Raw genomic sequence first — 15457 nt, 5'->3', positions numbered from 1 at the left:
AACTACATGTAAAATGCGAGACAACATGTGAAGTATTACATGTGAAGAGTTGTACCAAGGTTTTGCCCCACTGAGTTTTTTCCTTATCAAAGTTTTAATGAGGCAATGGAATCCGACACAAGTCATCAAGGAGAACGACATTTGAAGAACTATATGTAAAACATTATGTATAAAGTTTTGTTATTGAACCGCACAAGGGGGAGTGTTACAGGGCCTACGGCCCATGGATGTGCGGTCCAACTAGATTCATAGGGTTGTATATAAGGGAAACTATGTAACTATTCTACAAGACTCTCACAATAATATTGTTCTTCTTCTTCCTCTTATCTCTCCATGTTTCACCTTTAATTCTCCTTAAACAGACAAATCTTTGTTTCCCAATTAGGTATGCTATTAATGGGTCGAGATCGTCTGTGCCACTGCTTGTGTGTGTCCTATGTGCCATACCAATAGAAACACGCCACATCATTCCTCTCATTAACCATGACTAACTAAATAGATTTTCTATTTATACAACACTAATCGATTAGGAAAGATAATTAATTAGTTAAAGAAGATATTACAAATCCAAGAGAAAATACCGTGTTTCTATTGGTGTGGCACATAGGGCACACCCAAGCAGTGGCACAGACGATCTGGACCCGCTATTAATTACGATTGACGAGCAAGTATTTTAATTGGGTCCAAATCGTCTGTGCCACTGCTTGGGTGTGCCCTATGTGCCACACCAATAGAAACACGGTATTTTCTCTTGGATTTGTAATATCTTCTTTAACTAATTAATTATCTTTCCTAATCGATTAGTGTTGTATAAATAGAAAATCTATTTAGTTAGTCATGGTTAATGAGATGAATGATGTGGCGTGTTTCTATTGGTGTGGCACATAGGGCACACACAAGCAATGGCACAGACGATCTCGACCCATTTTAATTATTGAAAGTTTGATATTTATGAGAAAGAAATCCTAGATGATATCCCGACTGCTATATTAAGAACGCTTTCTATATATGTAGATACCCACGTTACCAAATATATTAATTTTGGTTCCCGACATATGAATCTATAAATAGACGTCTTGTAATTGCTCAAGCACATCTCATTAACTCATTAAGGAAGTCATGGCTGGTTCTATCACCGTAAGATTGGTTCTTCTCTTTCTCGTTGTCACTGCTATGTTCTCCCTTCCCCAAGGTAAAGAAAGAAAAACTAGTACTCATGGATTTGGAATTTTCTTGTTTTTTTTTCTGTTTTTTTGTTTTAATGGTTTTAAAATTTGACTACAGGAAGCAGCAGCGTCATGGCAGCAGATGCATCACCTCCCGAGGTTGTAGGCAGTGCCATTACTGGGGATCGAAAGTTAAAAATTAGTCCATGCATAAGGTGTCCTAGTCATATAATTTACGGAGATTGTTGGTGTTGTCAGACCAGACCATCCAAAGACGTCTATTGTTATGAAAACCATGCAGACTGTCTTGCTGTATGCAAATGGAATTAACTGATTCAGCGGATCAAGAATATTATTATTAAGCTCAATAGTATTACAATAGTTTTATCTAGTTAATTCTTTTAAGTTTAGTTTATTAGCATAAGCTGTTATTTTATTTTTCTTTCAATTATTTATTGTGCAAATTTTATATCTCAAGTTTATTTACTTTTCTTTTGTGATGATGAAAACGTTTGAGCATTTACATCTACGTTCTATATATCATCAAAACTCCCAAGCTGCCTAGCTACTTGATCATACACCAGGTGTGATTCTGAGACCTTTTCTGAATATCTCGCATATTTGCACGAATAAAATTACAAATAAAGCAAAAAGAAAAAATAAGTGGAATCCCTTCCAGCGCATCTAGAAAACCAGTTTAAGGTTAAGAACTCCAAACTGGCGCTTCCTTTGTGCAGTAGCCATGTTACATATCAACATCCACGGGAAGTAATATGATTGTAGCAGCAGCAGAATAATCTTTAAAGAAACCCAGGATAACAAGAAGCCGAACATGAGCACGACTGGTATCATTCAAAAACCCACATATGACCATGACGATTATGGACAGATATTAGGAAAGCATCTATCTTCCAATTCATGTAGGTTAGGTCATATAGTTATCCTACCAAGCTAATATAGGAGTTCCAGCGTGATGCATCAAGTAGTGAGTTAAACCACCGTGATCATTGCAATCGTTAGGTCATGTAGTCGTATTCTATCACCACATCACTGGAATGCTAATTAAGCATTTCTTTTTACCAGATGAATTAAAAGAGAAGATTAATGATGTTACTAATTTGATTGAAACGAAGGCGGCAGAGTATCACTCGATCGCTGCGGCAACCACTTCAGTTGCAGAAGAAAAGGCTTGAGCCGACCAAAATGCTTAATCCAAATTTGAGGACAAGTATGTAACGAATCCCACGCCTTTGTTTTGTCAAGGGCAGAGATTCGAATCCACGCCTTTGCTTAAACCGCTGTTCACATCTCAATTCATGGTAGACATTTCCTAATCAAAAATTCTAAACATACCGTGAAAGAAAAACAGAACTAAAACCGCGGCTATAATTTTCATTTAGTTTTTAAGGGCAATCCATGTAGAACTACTGTTAGAAGTTAACGCTACCTCATCTCAAGAAAAGTGGTAGTAGTACTTTAATAAAAAAAATCCTTCCATTTCTACCTTAAAATAATCAAAAATTTAACAGCATTGCAAAAATCGACCATGTTTCCCAGTTAGGTAGTCTATTAATTACGAGCACGTATTTTAGTTATTGAAAGTTGATATTTAAAGAAAGAAAGAAATCATAGATGACATTTTAATGGAAAATCTTTTATTTTCTGCTATATTAAGAACACTTTCTATGTATAATATACACAGATTTCCAAATATATTAATTTTGGTTCTCCACCTAAACATATACTATAAATAAATAGACATCCTATGATATGATGGCTCAACCAAATCAAGCACATCTCTTCCCCAACAAGTAATTAGGCTAAGCAGTAGTTCGAGGAAGTCATGGCTGATTCTAACGCCACAAGATTGGTTCTTCTCTTTCTCATTTTCACTACTATGTTCTCCCTCCACCAAGGTACGAAGAAATATTACTAGTCATTTATGGATTTTTTTTGTTTTGTGTAATGACTAGTTGTTTTTTTATGTTTATAAATTTGACAACAGGAAGCAGCATCATGGCAGATGCATCAGCACCGGCTCCAGCACTAGCTGCAGATGTTGTAAGTACTGCAATAGCTGGAGATCGGAAGTTAAAAATCACTCCATGCATAAAGTGTTTTAGTTATCGCAAATTTTACAGAGATTGTTGGTGTTGTCAGACTGGTTCGGATGATTTTTGTTATAAACACCAGGAGGGGTGTCTTGAGAATTGCCAATGGAATTAACTGATTGATTCTGCACAAGACAATTTATTATTTATTACTAGACAAGCCAAGCTAAATAGTACAATGGCTTATTATTTCCTTCAAATCTTGATTAGTTTATTCACACAAAATAGTTTGTTATGTTACTTTCCTTTTCAATAACCAAAAATTAATTTGGCATAATTTATATCTGAAATTTATTTTGTGATGACATCTATTAAGCAATGACATCTACATTCCTCAACCAATGGTTAGACCTGTAGTTACTTCCTCGATAAGGTCGATAGGTTTCGGTAAAATCCTTTTAAGAAGGCTTGTGTGTTTTGCCAGCAAGGTTAAAATTCATTAACAGAAAAAAGAAAGAACAATAAATAGACGCACATAATAGGTTTACTTCAAGTAATAAGTAAGCACGATTTTCATCCATGCATTTTTTCTTAGATGTAGCTTGGCTTCTGCATTTTTGCTTGTGGATCAAATTTTTCTCGACTTGTCTTCTTATTTAGCAACATGTATTGGGAGAATATATATATCCTCCCACACCCTGTATAGATCATCACAAGTAAACACCCTTCACTACCAGTACATTTCGAATTTTATTCTTCATATTATTCCGCAATGCTAAAAGGAGTATTGCACTGGCTTTAAGTTAAGTTCCCATTTAAGTTGAGTATTTTACAAGATGTAAAGTAAATTATATACCCCCTTGACCAGTATAAGTAATCACATCAGAATTATCTTCATCATCCTCATATTGCCCGGACAACACAATTGAAACTGCCATGGGGAATTTATACTCTGCCTGCATCAATTGAAAAGCAAAACTTGACAAATAGCTAGATATTCGAAAGCAAGGATTAACCACATATACAAAAAAAAAATAAAACTGGATGACTAGCCAAGACTACCTCAAGATGTAGTTAATCCTTGATACTGCATTCGAATATCTAGCTATTCTGCAATTTGTCTGTCATACTGATACTGCATCCTACATTAATCGAGATCTGTTTATATCAATCTCTTAGTCACTGGTGTTTTTCAATATTGGACTGTTGGTTTTGCTAGGTGTTTATTTTGAGTGTTTATTGTGGGAATGCAGGTTAGAGTAATCGTTTGGGGTTGGAAGCAGCAGCGGATGCTGCAATAGAGTTCTTGAATAAGGCGGTAAAGACAGTTATGGTGGCAGGGCCAAAACTAAGGGTTCCCAAGGCTTGCAGTGCGTTTCTTGAATTGGCAGATGCTTGCGATTATCAAGTTTCTGTGGTTCCATCAGCCAAAGGACTAATGAAGGAGACTCATTTACATTTTATTAGGATTTATTGAGGTGCAGTAATCAGGGCTTTCTGTGCTGAGATTGTCGAATCAGCTGATGCTTACATATTTGCGGGACTAATATTCAAAGACTACAACTCTGTAGGGTACCACTACTTCTCAAGAAGGAGAAGGAGATTTTGGATGTGTTTTGATGAAGGAATTCTTAACAGCATTGGCTAAGAAACTCCAGCAAAATACATCTGCTTATGAGAATTACCACAGGATTTATGTCCCAGAAGGGCTTCCTCCTCAATGTGACCCGAAAGAGCCATCCAGGGTTAACATATTGTTCAAACACATTTAAAAGATGCTATCAGGTGACAGTGCCGTGATTACTGAAACGGGTGATTCGTGGTTTAACTGCCAGATATTGAAATTACTTGCATCAACATCATATTATTGTAATCTGTTCTTGTTTATTTTAGCGGTTTTAGAATTTACATAAAAATATATATTTGTAAGTGTTGTTGTTGCAGGTATGAATTCCAAATGCGGCATGGGTCTATTGGTTGGTCAGTTGTTGCAACACTTGGGGATGCTCAAGCTGCAAAGGATAAGCGAGTGAGTTCTTGTATTGGTGATGGAAGTTTCCAAGGTAACTGCACAAGATATATCAACAATGTTGAGGTTTGAGCAGAACACCATCATCTTCTGGATAAATAATGGTGGGTACACCATCAAAGTTGAGATCCATGATGGACCTTACAATGTTATTAAGAACTGGAACTACAATACTTCCTTAGTTGATGCTATTCATAACGGTGATGGAAAATGTTGACCACCAAGGTATTACTGGCTTCCCATTTGGGACTTTATAGTTTGCTTGTGTTGAGATTGAGATTGTACGGTTGTTGTAACTTGTAAGGGTACAAACTTATTAACTTCAATGTCTGTGTGAGACTAAAGGTTCAATGTGAGGAAGAGCTAGTGGAAGCGATTGATACTGCGACTGAAGTTAAGAAGGGTTACTTGTGTTTCATTGAGATTGTAGTTTACAAAGTTGATACTAGCAAAGAGTTGCTGGAATTGGGTTCAAGAGTTTTTTATGCAAACAATCGTCCACCAAATTCTCAATAAACCTGTTCTGAGCCTACAACTGATGCCATTAAGAAGTCAAATTTTATAAACAATCGAGTCTAGAAAAATAAGTAGTCAAATACGACTCCATGTTGTCATGGCGGAATTAAATTGTGAGTAAAATTTAGTTTTGTGTCAATTTTTTCAGTCGGCCGTCCCACCGCGACAGCGGTCATCTAGTTAAAGTTTTTTTAAGTTCCATTTGCGAAATATCTGTGTGTATGCACCGGCCGGTTAGATGCTTGTATTAGAATGATATCCTTGCTTGTCCAAACAAAAGTTAAAAATACAATGATGTGTTTTTTTTTTCTTGCTGATGTTTTGAGAAGCATTTCTAGTTGCTCGTCTATCACCACCGCGGCCTTATTCCTAACATCCGTGTTTTGAAGCAAATTCAGGGTGTAACGGGATCTTTACCCGGGATGGTATTGATTTCCCAAGATCTTCCAAAAATGGTCAATTTCAAAATTGTTCCAAAAGTAGAGGTAGGTATCGTTTGGGACATATATGCCCCTAACTTTTTAGAAATACCCTATTATGTCCGTAAATGTGTAGACATCAGATTTTTTACTATTACTTTTTCTTTTTTATAATATTGTAATAAGTTTATTTTTCACTGAGACCCCATCATTTTTTACTGATGCCACGTGGATGTGTTACATTATATGTAAATATATGTAGACATGCAATATCCATGCATAATATTATGTTGGATAAGTGTTGACATCCATGTTTCAAAGTCTAGACATCAAACACTATTCATAAAATATGTGGACATTAGACTATAAATTTGTTGACATTAGGGTGCGTAGGATATGACCCATTTCGCCACCCTACCCGCTAACTGGTGGATAAGAAATTTTTTACCTGCCACCCTACCCGCCATTAAACGGGTAATATCCTACCCGATCCGTTAACTGGCGGGTCGGGTAGGATAGGGTGGCGGGTATAACCGTTTTTTTTTTTTTTTAATAATGTCTTATATTCTCATGACAAAGCAAGCATTTGCCGGCCATCTCCCCTGTACATTTTGGTTCCTAACATTCATCTACTTCATTCAGAATTCTCATTCATGACGTACTGCAACCGCAGTACCCATTCTCGCCAGCTCGAACCACATCACTTCAGCTGCAACATCCATTTCCATCCACTCTTCCTAGCCATTCATCACTGCTTCAGTTCATTCCAATTTCAGCTTAAGTCCATAACCATCTGCTCATTAACCAACAGCTTCACCACCTGAGCCATCTAATCTCTGCTCTTGACTGCAACAGCAATACCAACTTTATTCTAGCCATCACCATTGCAACAACACAATCCCACACTGCAAACCATTCTGCAGCTGCAACCACCATTTCAACTCAGTTCCTTGCAACTTCAGCTCATACTATCAACACCATTTCCTGCAACAACTACCAATGCACCTGCATATTCAACCACCACACTTTACTTCAGCTGCAACTTGTACTCATATTCAGTACCTGAAGCACCACATGCGACTTCTCAGTTCATTGTCTTGCCTAGCCATTGCAGTAACAACTCACCCATTACAGCCCATTCCTGCGGTCACAATCCTAGTCCAGCAACATCACTTGCACACTGCATCTCAAGCCAACCAGTCCACCTGCAGCTGCAATCATTTCAATTCCATAATCTCATCACCTCAAACGCATCCCATTTGAGCTTCAGAATTTCAATTCTCTGCCACCACTTTGCATTTCAGCTCAAAGCCACAACAGCTTAACCCATGAAAATCTCGACTGCATCATTCTAGCTCAACATTCCCAACCTCAATGTTGCAGCTTCTCCATTCTCTCATTTCCATTAGTTGTAATCATTCTCAGTGGCAAACACCACACAGACAACACCCTTAAAACAACACCACCATTACTCAGTAAACTTGAAGTTGGTTCACACCCATTACTCCATTTCTGATTCCATTAACTGCACCATGTTCCTCAGTTGTGCCTCAAATTCTCCCCTGCAGCATCAATATTACTTCCTCCAGCTTAAACCATTCTGAATCACCAACATTAGTCACTATTTCTTTATCTGTTTCCGGCTAACCCACTCTCTTACACTTGCTGCAAACTCAAATGTACCACAGATCCCCTTCACACACTTCTCACTGGTAACATCAAACCCATTCTTCAATTTGTTTTCAACTGTCGAACCTCCATTAATCACAGCTGTCGATCCCCTTTTCTCATCAATCACAGACCCTTCAATTTCTTCTTTATCTGTGTTTCTCATTTTCCGGCCATCAATTCGAACAGCTGCATCAGCCTGTATAGCTCAAGACCCTAAATTCACATCTCAGACTACCAATTGCCACATAAACTCGAACCACTTTTTCCCTTCTCTAATTTCAGTCACCAGCAGAACCCCCGCTGAAAATTCGATCACCTATTGAAATCAACAGAACCAACATCATCTTCCAAGCAACACGGTTTCTTCCTCATTGTCTGAGTATGACATTTCTCGATCTCAAATTCCATCTCTATCCTCACAGTAACAGAAGCTCAGGGAAGTAAAGGAGGAGGAGAAGAAAAAAATCTTCTCGATTGGGATTTAGAGCTGAAGTCATGAGACTGATGTTAATAAATCCCCATCAAGTAATCTAAGCTTCATATCAACTAACCAATTTCAAGTAACTAGATTTGTGGAAAACTCAATTAGCATAAAAATCCAAACTTTAAATTCCCCCAAACACCAAATTGAAAAAAATAGTTTACCTGGTGGAGACCCTCCTCTGGGAGAAAAAGGAAACCCTCTTTTCTGACCAGAAATTGGCATCCCATGACTCTCACCGCCGTTAAAGCTACTTGCAAAACCACCCATTGGTTTAAATCCAGCACCACCACTGAACCCACTTCCACCACCACCACCATCGGAAGGATTAGAAGGAACCACCACCATAGGAATTATTAAAAAGAGGTGGACTATGAAAATTTTCAATCTAGGGTCCTGCGAGTTTCTGTGTAGAGAGGAGAAGTATGAAGAGAGAAACGAAAACTAAAATGAATTTAGGTTCTAGGTTGATTTGATTAATAAAAAACCAACGATAGATATGATCAATAATAAAAAGATCCACGGTTATTATTAATTGTTATATAAATAGGCGGGTAAGCGGGCAGGGTAGGATAATTTCGAGCTTTACCCGTCACCCTACCCATCTAACGGCGGTTAAGAAATTTTTACCCGTTATACTACCCGCTAAATAGTAGGTAGTATAAAAAACGATTAAAACCATGACGGATAGGGTAGGATTGGCGGTTATGGGTAGGATATGTGCACCCCTAGATGAGTCAGCTGCAAACAAACACCACCTAAGCGCCTAAGCTCATGGCCGATGGAGGTTTGGGGGCAATTGCCCCGTAACAACTGTACCCACTGATTTTTTTATCTAGCACATATCAAAGTACCACACGTGTGGCAAAACCCTAGCGTTGTCTTTTATATTTACACTTTCCTTTACCAGTTTGCTTCTTCTTCTCCTTTTCTGCCTCCTTGATAAAAAAGCCCTAGCATTTTCTCATTCTCAGAGAAGAAGTAGTCCAAAATGGTAAGCAAACCCAAATACACTTCATTCGTTTTCTAGATTTCTATTGGTTGATTGTTAATTTTGTTTCTGAAATTGTGATTTTATTTTGCAGGGCATATATCTAATTGCTGCAGGCAAGAGCAAGAAAACAAAGAGAACAGCTCCTAAATCAGATGATATCTATCTCAAGCTTCTCGTCAAGGTTAGCTATTATGGTTGGTTGATTAATTGATTGATTGATGATCTCTGACGATGCATTTTCTGATTGAATCGGACGATTTGACTCATGAATTGAATCGCCTGGTTTTACTGGTAGTGACCTTGTTGTGTGTATTGAATTTTGGTCTATTTTAATGATTGTTGTGTATTTGGATTCAGCTATATAGGTTTTTGGTGAGGAGGACTGGGAGTAATTTAGTGCAGTTATATTGAAGAGATTGTTTATGAGTAAGGTTAACAAGGCACCATTGTCACTCTCTCGATTGATTCGTTTCATGGAGAACAAGGTAACTTATGATTTGACAGTAATAGCCTCTTAATTCTTGAGCATTTACACTTATGAGCTATGAATATGATTTTTGATCAAAATTTATGAGGATTGAACTATGCATGTGCTTATTTCTGTTTGGGATGCAATAATCTAGACTGAAGCTTACCATTATGCAAAACAAAAGGAATCAGTTGATGGGTATATTGTCACGTTCCGGATGTTGACGTAATTTTCCTTATTGCTTGTTAGAAGAATATAAATGAAGTATTTAGATTTAATAGTGAGCCAATATGGAATTTAACTTGCAAGTTACAGCTGTGCTGTGGTTGCTCCTAAATATTATCCTTAAGTCTAGGGAGTGGTGAGTTCTTTTGACGTTAATGTAAAATCTAAAGATACTTAAGTATCAATGTTGCCGCTTCAGCTCACTAGCAACAAGTTTGCGGAGCAGTTTCATTGGATTACTTTTCATTAAGCCCAAAAGAGTTCACCATTCCCTAGTTCTATGGTTTCTACGTAGGAGTCAGTTCAGCTTGCTTGCAGTTACGTTTGCATTCACCATTAATTTAACTGTGGATATGATTTGAACTGAGTTTTAGCTTAAACTAATAAAAGTGGCGCAAGTTCATGAATCCTTGTTACGTGCTCAGTAATGAAAGATATATGACAGTAGTTGTAAATGAGGAATGAGTAATTTAAGGGATAATCTTGAACTATGTTCACAATTTTTGTCTTATCGCTCGTTTGATGAAGACCAATGAAATATCTTAGATTTAATAGTGAGCCAACATGGAAGTTAATTTGCAAGTTACAGCTGTGCTGGGTTGCTCCTATATATTGGCCTTAAATCTTGGGAATACTGAGCTCTTTTGATGTTAATGGAAAATCTAAAGATAATTGAAGTATCAATATCGCTGTGAGCTCGCTAGCAACAAGTGTGCTAAGCAGTTTCATTTGATTATTTTCATTAAGCCCAAAAGGGTTTATCCTTCCTCAGATTTATGGCTTCTACGCAGGAGTTAGTCCAACCATTGATTTAACTCTTGATATGATTATAGTGAAGAGAAGTTGTGTTTTCGGATATAGATGTTTTCGTGCAAGTTCATCAGTCCTTATGTACTCAGTAATGAAAGAATCATCAGTCTTTCCGGAATGGGAATTGTGTCAGTCCATATGTTGTTTTCTGACTACTTCACATTGACTACTTCACATATATTGTTGTGTTAGCTTCTGTTGCTTTAAGATTATTTGCTCGGTTCATCAATTTGATGTTGGGTGATTTCCTTATTCCCGAGCTACATTCCTTACTATGAACACCTAATTATCTTAGTTTTTTGTAGGATTCTGTAGGTTGGTAGATGATGTCACATTGTTTTTAAACAGGGAATAATATTGGGCATCAAATTCGGTTTATGTGCTTACCATGACTGTTAGTTGGTTTAGCCTGTCAACTGTAGTGGTTAGGTGCCTAGCATATTTGATTTGAGAGTGTTTTTGGTTGGGTCAGCTAGGACCTATCCTATGACATGTGAGCGTCTTCTAAGGTTGACCAACCATTTGAGGAAACTCTGAACTTGATCAACTCTATATGGTGTGAGTCATATGGGTCGGTTCTTGTGTGTCCATTAAAAAAGCTTTCTCGGGAATGTTTATTTTGGAATTATAAAGAACTTCTGCGAGAAGGTTCTGGATGTATCTTGACGTTGTGCCCACTAGCCGTCGTAGACTGTCCTTGAGCACTATTGTCACTTGATTTGCCTTATTGCTTATTTGGAGAAGATATATGAAGTATTTTGATTTAATAGTGAGCCAACATGGAAGTTAACGCGCAAGTTACAGCTGTCATGGGGTTGCCTCTATTATGTATTGGCCTTAAATCTGTGGAGTGTTGGATTCTTGTGACGTTAATGGAAATTATAAAGATGAATACAGCATCAGGTTGCCGCGTCCGCTTGCTAGCAACAAGTTTGCCAAGCAGTTTCATTGGATTATTTTCATTAAGCCCAAAAGGGTTCACCATTCCCTAGATTTAGGGCTTCTACATAGGAGTTAGTTCAGATTGCTTGCAGTTAGGTTTGGACTAACCATTGATTGAACTTGTGATATAAATATAGTGAACAGAAGTTGTCTTTTTGGATATCTGTGTTTTCGTGCAAGTCATTGAAACTGAGTTTTAGCTTTAACTAATAAAAAGTGACACAAGTTCATGAATCCTTGTTATGTACTTAGTAATGAAAGATTTATGACACTTGTTGTCAATGAGAAATGGGAGTTGTGTCAATCCGAAATTCCAAATGTAGTTTTTTGACTGCTTCACATATATTGTTTTTAGGTTCTATTGCTCTGAGATTATGTGCCCGGTCATCAATTTGATGTTTGTGGATCAGAAATGTGATTTGCTTATTGCTGAGCTACGATCTCTATCTTAGTTTTTTTCGTAGGCTTCTGTAGGTTGATAAATGATGGCACATTTTAAACAGGGTAATAATATTTAATAATTCTAAACTCACTGAACAGAAATCCCTCGGGAGTGAGAGAAAAAAGTGGGCCCACTCGCATTTAAAACACACCCTACTAATCACGTGGGGTGGGGACACTTTTTTCTCTCACTCGGCAAATTTTACGGGATTTTTTCTCGGTGAGTCTAGAATCATTGGATAATATTAGCCGCCAAATGCGGTTTATGTGCTTACCATGACTGTTATTTTTGCCCGTCTCATATTTCATTTTAGAAAGTCATCTTCATAATAAATGAACAAAATAGATATAGAAAATCTTAATAAAATGACTACTTTCTAGTTTGAGATGCACGTGAACTTTTGATGGGTCATATACATAGAGTTTTAGATGTCTTTAAAACTTCTAGGTTGATTAACAGAAGTCAAAATTTGTTTTCTGCAAACAAAAGACATTAATACAGAACTTGGAAGTTGTACTCCCTTGTTAGGAATGCGTTTCTCACTAGTTAGGAGCGCGCTTTATGCAAATTCGCAAGTCTCAGGGAAATTTGCGAGGCTTTTACGAATCTGGTGACTAAGGCCTAACAATTTGAGGACACTCTAAACTTGATTAACCCTATAGGATGTGAATGCCATTGGTCAATGGTTGGTTCTTGTGCATTCAGAAAGCTTTTCTAGGAATGTTTTCTTTTTGAGTTTTAAAGAATTTCCGGTAAGAAGTTCTGGATAACCATCGAAGAATTACCTTGTGCACTATTGTCACTCTCTCGATTGATTCTTTTCATGGACAACAAGGTAACATTTGATTTGATAATAATACATATAAGCTGTTGATATGATTTTTAATCAAGAGGACTGAATTATCTATTTGCGAAGTGAGAATCTTGAGCTAAAGCTTACATTACACAAAGCAAAAGGAATTAGTCAGCGGATATAGTGTCACGCAATTTTGAAGAAGATAGATTAAGTACTTAGTATTTGTAGTGAGCCATTATGAAGGTCAACTTGCAAGTTACAGCTGTTCTGGGTTGCTCGTGTCCTGTGTATAGGTCTAAAATCTGGGGAATGGTGGATTCTTTTAACGTTAATGGAAAATCTAAAGGGGAATAAAGCAGTTTCATTGGATTATTTTCATGAAGTTTGAAAGGGTTCACCATTTCCTAGATTTAGGGCTTCTACGTAGGAGTCAGTTCAGCTTGCTTGCAGGTAGGTTTGCATTCTGGGTTGTCTTCTTGGATAGCTATTCTCGTGCAAGTCAGTAGAATTGATTTTTAGCTTAAACTAAAATAGCATCACAAGTTCACAAGTTCTTTGTGCTTTCTTAGCAGTGTTATCATTTTAACCTTTTTTTCGAAAAAAGAAACTTGGTCAAATAGAAAAATGTTCATGAATCCTTGTTATGTACTTAGTAATGAACTATTATGACACTAGTTGTAAACGTGGATTGGGATTTGTATTAGTCCATATGTTGTTTGACTGCTTCGCAAATGTTGTTTTTGTAGCTTATATTGCGCTCAGATTATTTGGTCTACAGTGGGTGAGAAATGTGATATTCTTATTGCTTGTCTAGGATCTTTATTATGAACACCTAATTATTCTCAGTTTTTCGGTAGACTCTGTGGGTTGATAAATGATGCCTCATTGTTTTTAAACAGGGTGATAATATTAACAGACAAATTCTGTTTATGTGCTTCCCATGATTGTTAGTTTTGCCGTTAACTGTAGTGGTTAGGTGCCTTGCATATTTAATTTGTGAAAGCTTTGGTTGGGTCAGCCAGGACTTATCCCTATGACATGTGACATTAGTACCTTCTAAGGTTGACCAACCATTTGAGGAAACTCTGAACTTGATTAACCCTAGAGGGTGTGAATGCCCATGGGTCATAGGGGTTGGATCTAGTATGTCCATTTAAAAGTTCTTTTGGGGAATATTTTTTTAATTCTTTCAATAATTCCTAACAAACAATGGAAAAAACATCACCAAAACCCACTCTCACATGGAATAGTGGATTTCATGGCTGTTCAGGTAGGACTCACCACACCCAAAAAGAGTTCCCCATTTCCCGATGGGAATCGGTTTTGGTGGTGTTTTTTCTATTGTCTTTCTAGGACCACTGTATTTTTTTCCTTGGAGTTGTAAAGAACTTATGATAGAAAGTTCTGAATTTATCTTGAATCTCTTGACCTTGGTACCCACTAACCGTCGAAGAATGGCAATTGAGGTCTTGGATCCAGAATTTTGGCTCAAACTAATATATGGTATTGCATTTCTTGAAACCAGTGTGATGTAAAATGTTCTCATTATTTGTAACAGCAAAATGGTTTTCGCTAGAGTTGGGAGTGTTGTAAGCTTAGTTGTTGTTTCCTAGAGCTTAGTTTGAGTGGGTTAGCGTGTGTTTGCTAACATCCTACAGAGTAATTAGGCATTCTGCCACTATCCATACACACGTTAAACACGACTCAGAGAAAACCTTAAGACGTAAAAGATAAATGTAATCTTTAATATCTTCCAACAATGTGTTGTGTTGTTGATACGCAAATATTGTTTTTCTTTTGGCTTTATAGCACTTGGACTATTTGCTTTGTTATCAATTTGATGTCTGGTGGATGCGAAATGTGCGAATGCCTAATAGTAGTGCTAGGCCAAGATCTTTATTGATAGACCTAATTATCTGGATTTCTTCTCTAGATTCTATGTGCTGATAATGATGGCTTGTTTTTTTTATAGGGTGATAAGATTGCCGTACTTCTTGGTACAATTACTGATGATACACGGGTTTATGAGGTACCTGCAATGAAGGTTGCTGCTCTGAGGTTTACAGAGACAGCAAGAGCTCGAATTGAGAAAGCCGGTGGTGAGACTGTAAACAAATTTAACCAGTGGAGATCCTGGGAGAAACCAGTCAACCCACACATTTTAAGGCCAGTACTTGAGATATGGTACACGAAGATAGTGGTATACATCCCACAATCACCCGTATATGAACCAGGATATCGTGCATTCATGCCACTACAAAAATGGAAATCTTATTTATATTTCAAAAAAAAAAAAAAACTAGTTATAAACTTTTAGATCTAGAAAAATCTTATGAAGCGTTCGAATGTTAGTGGATGTTTCTGGCTGGTAAGTTTGAGTCTGATTTTTATGTGTTTTTTAAATTTAATAGTTTTCTCGCGTTAATTGTTATTTACTTTACTTCGT

At 37.2% G+C, this 15457-nt stretch overlaps 2 pseudogenes; both read left to right on the top strand.

Annotated features, from left to right (window-relative positions):
- Nucleotides 1–1119: 1119 nt before the first annotated feature.
- On the top strand, nucleotides 1120–5762 carry LOC113337066 (annotated as a pseudogene).
- Nucleotides 5763–9217: 3455 nt separating this feature from the next.
- LOC113337010 lies at nucleotides 9218–15339 on the top strand (annotated as a pseudogene).
- Nucleotides 15340–15457: the final 118 nt, after the last annotated feature.

Source organism: Papaver somniferum, unplaced genomic scaffold (assembly GCF_003573695.1).
Source record: "Papaver somniferum cultivar HN1 unplaced genomic scaffold, ASM357369v1 unplaced-scaffold_158, whole genome shotgun sequence".
Taxonomy (NCBI): Eukaryota; Viridiplantae; Streptophyta; class Magnoliopsida; order Ranunculales; family Papaveraceae; genus Papaver; species Papaver somniferum.
Note: the sequence above shows the minus strand (reverse complement) of the source record. Positions and strands in the feature narration are given on the sequence as shown.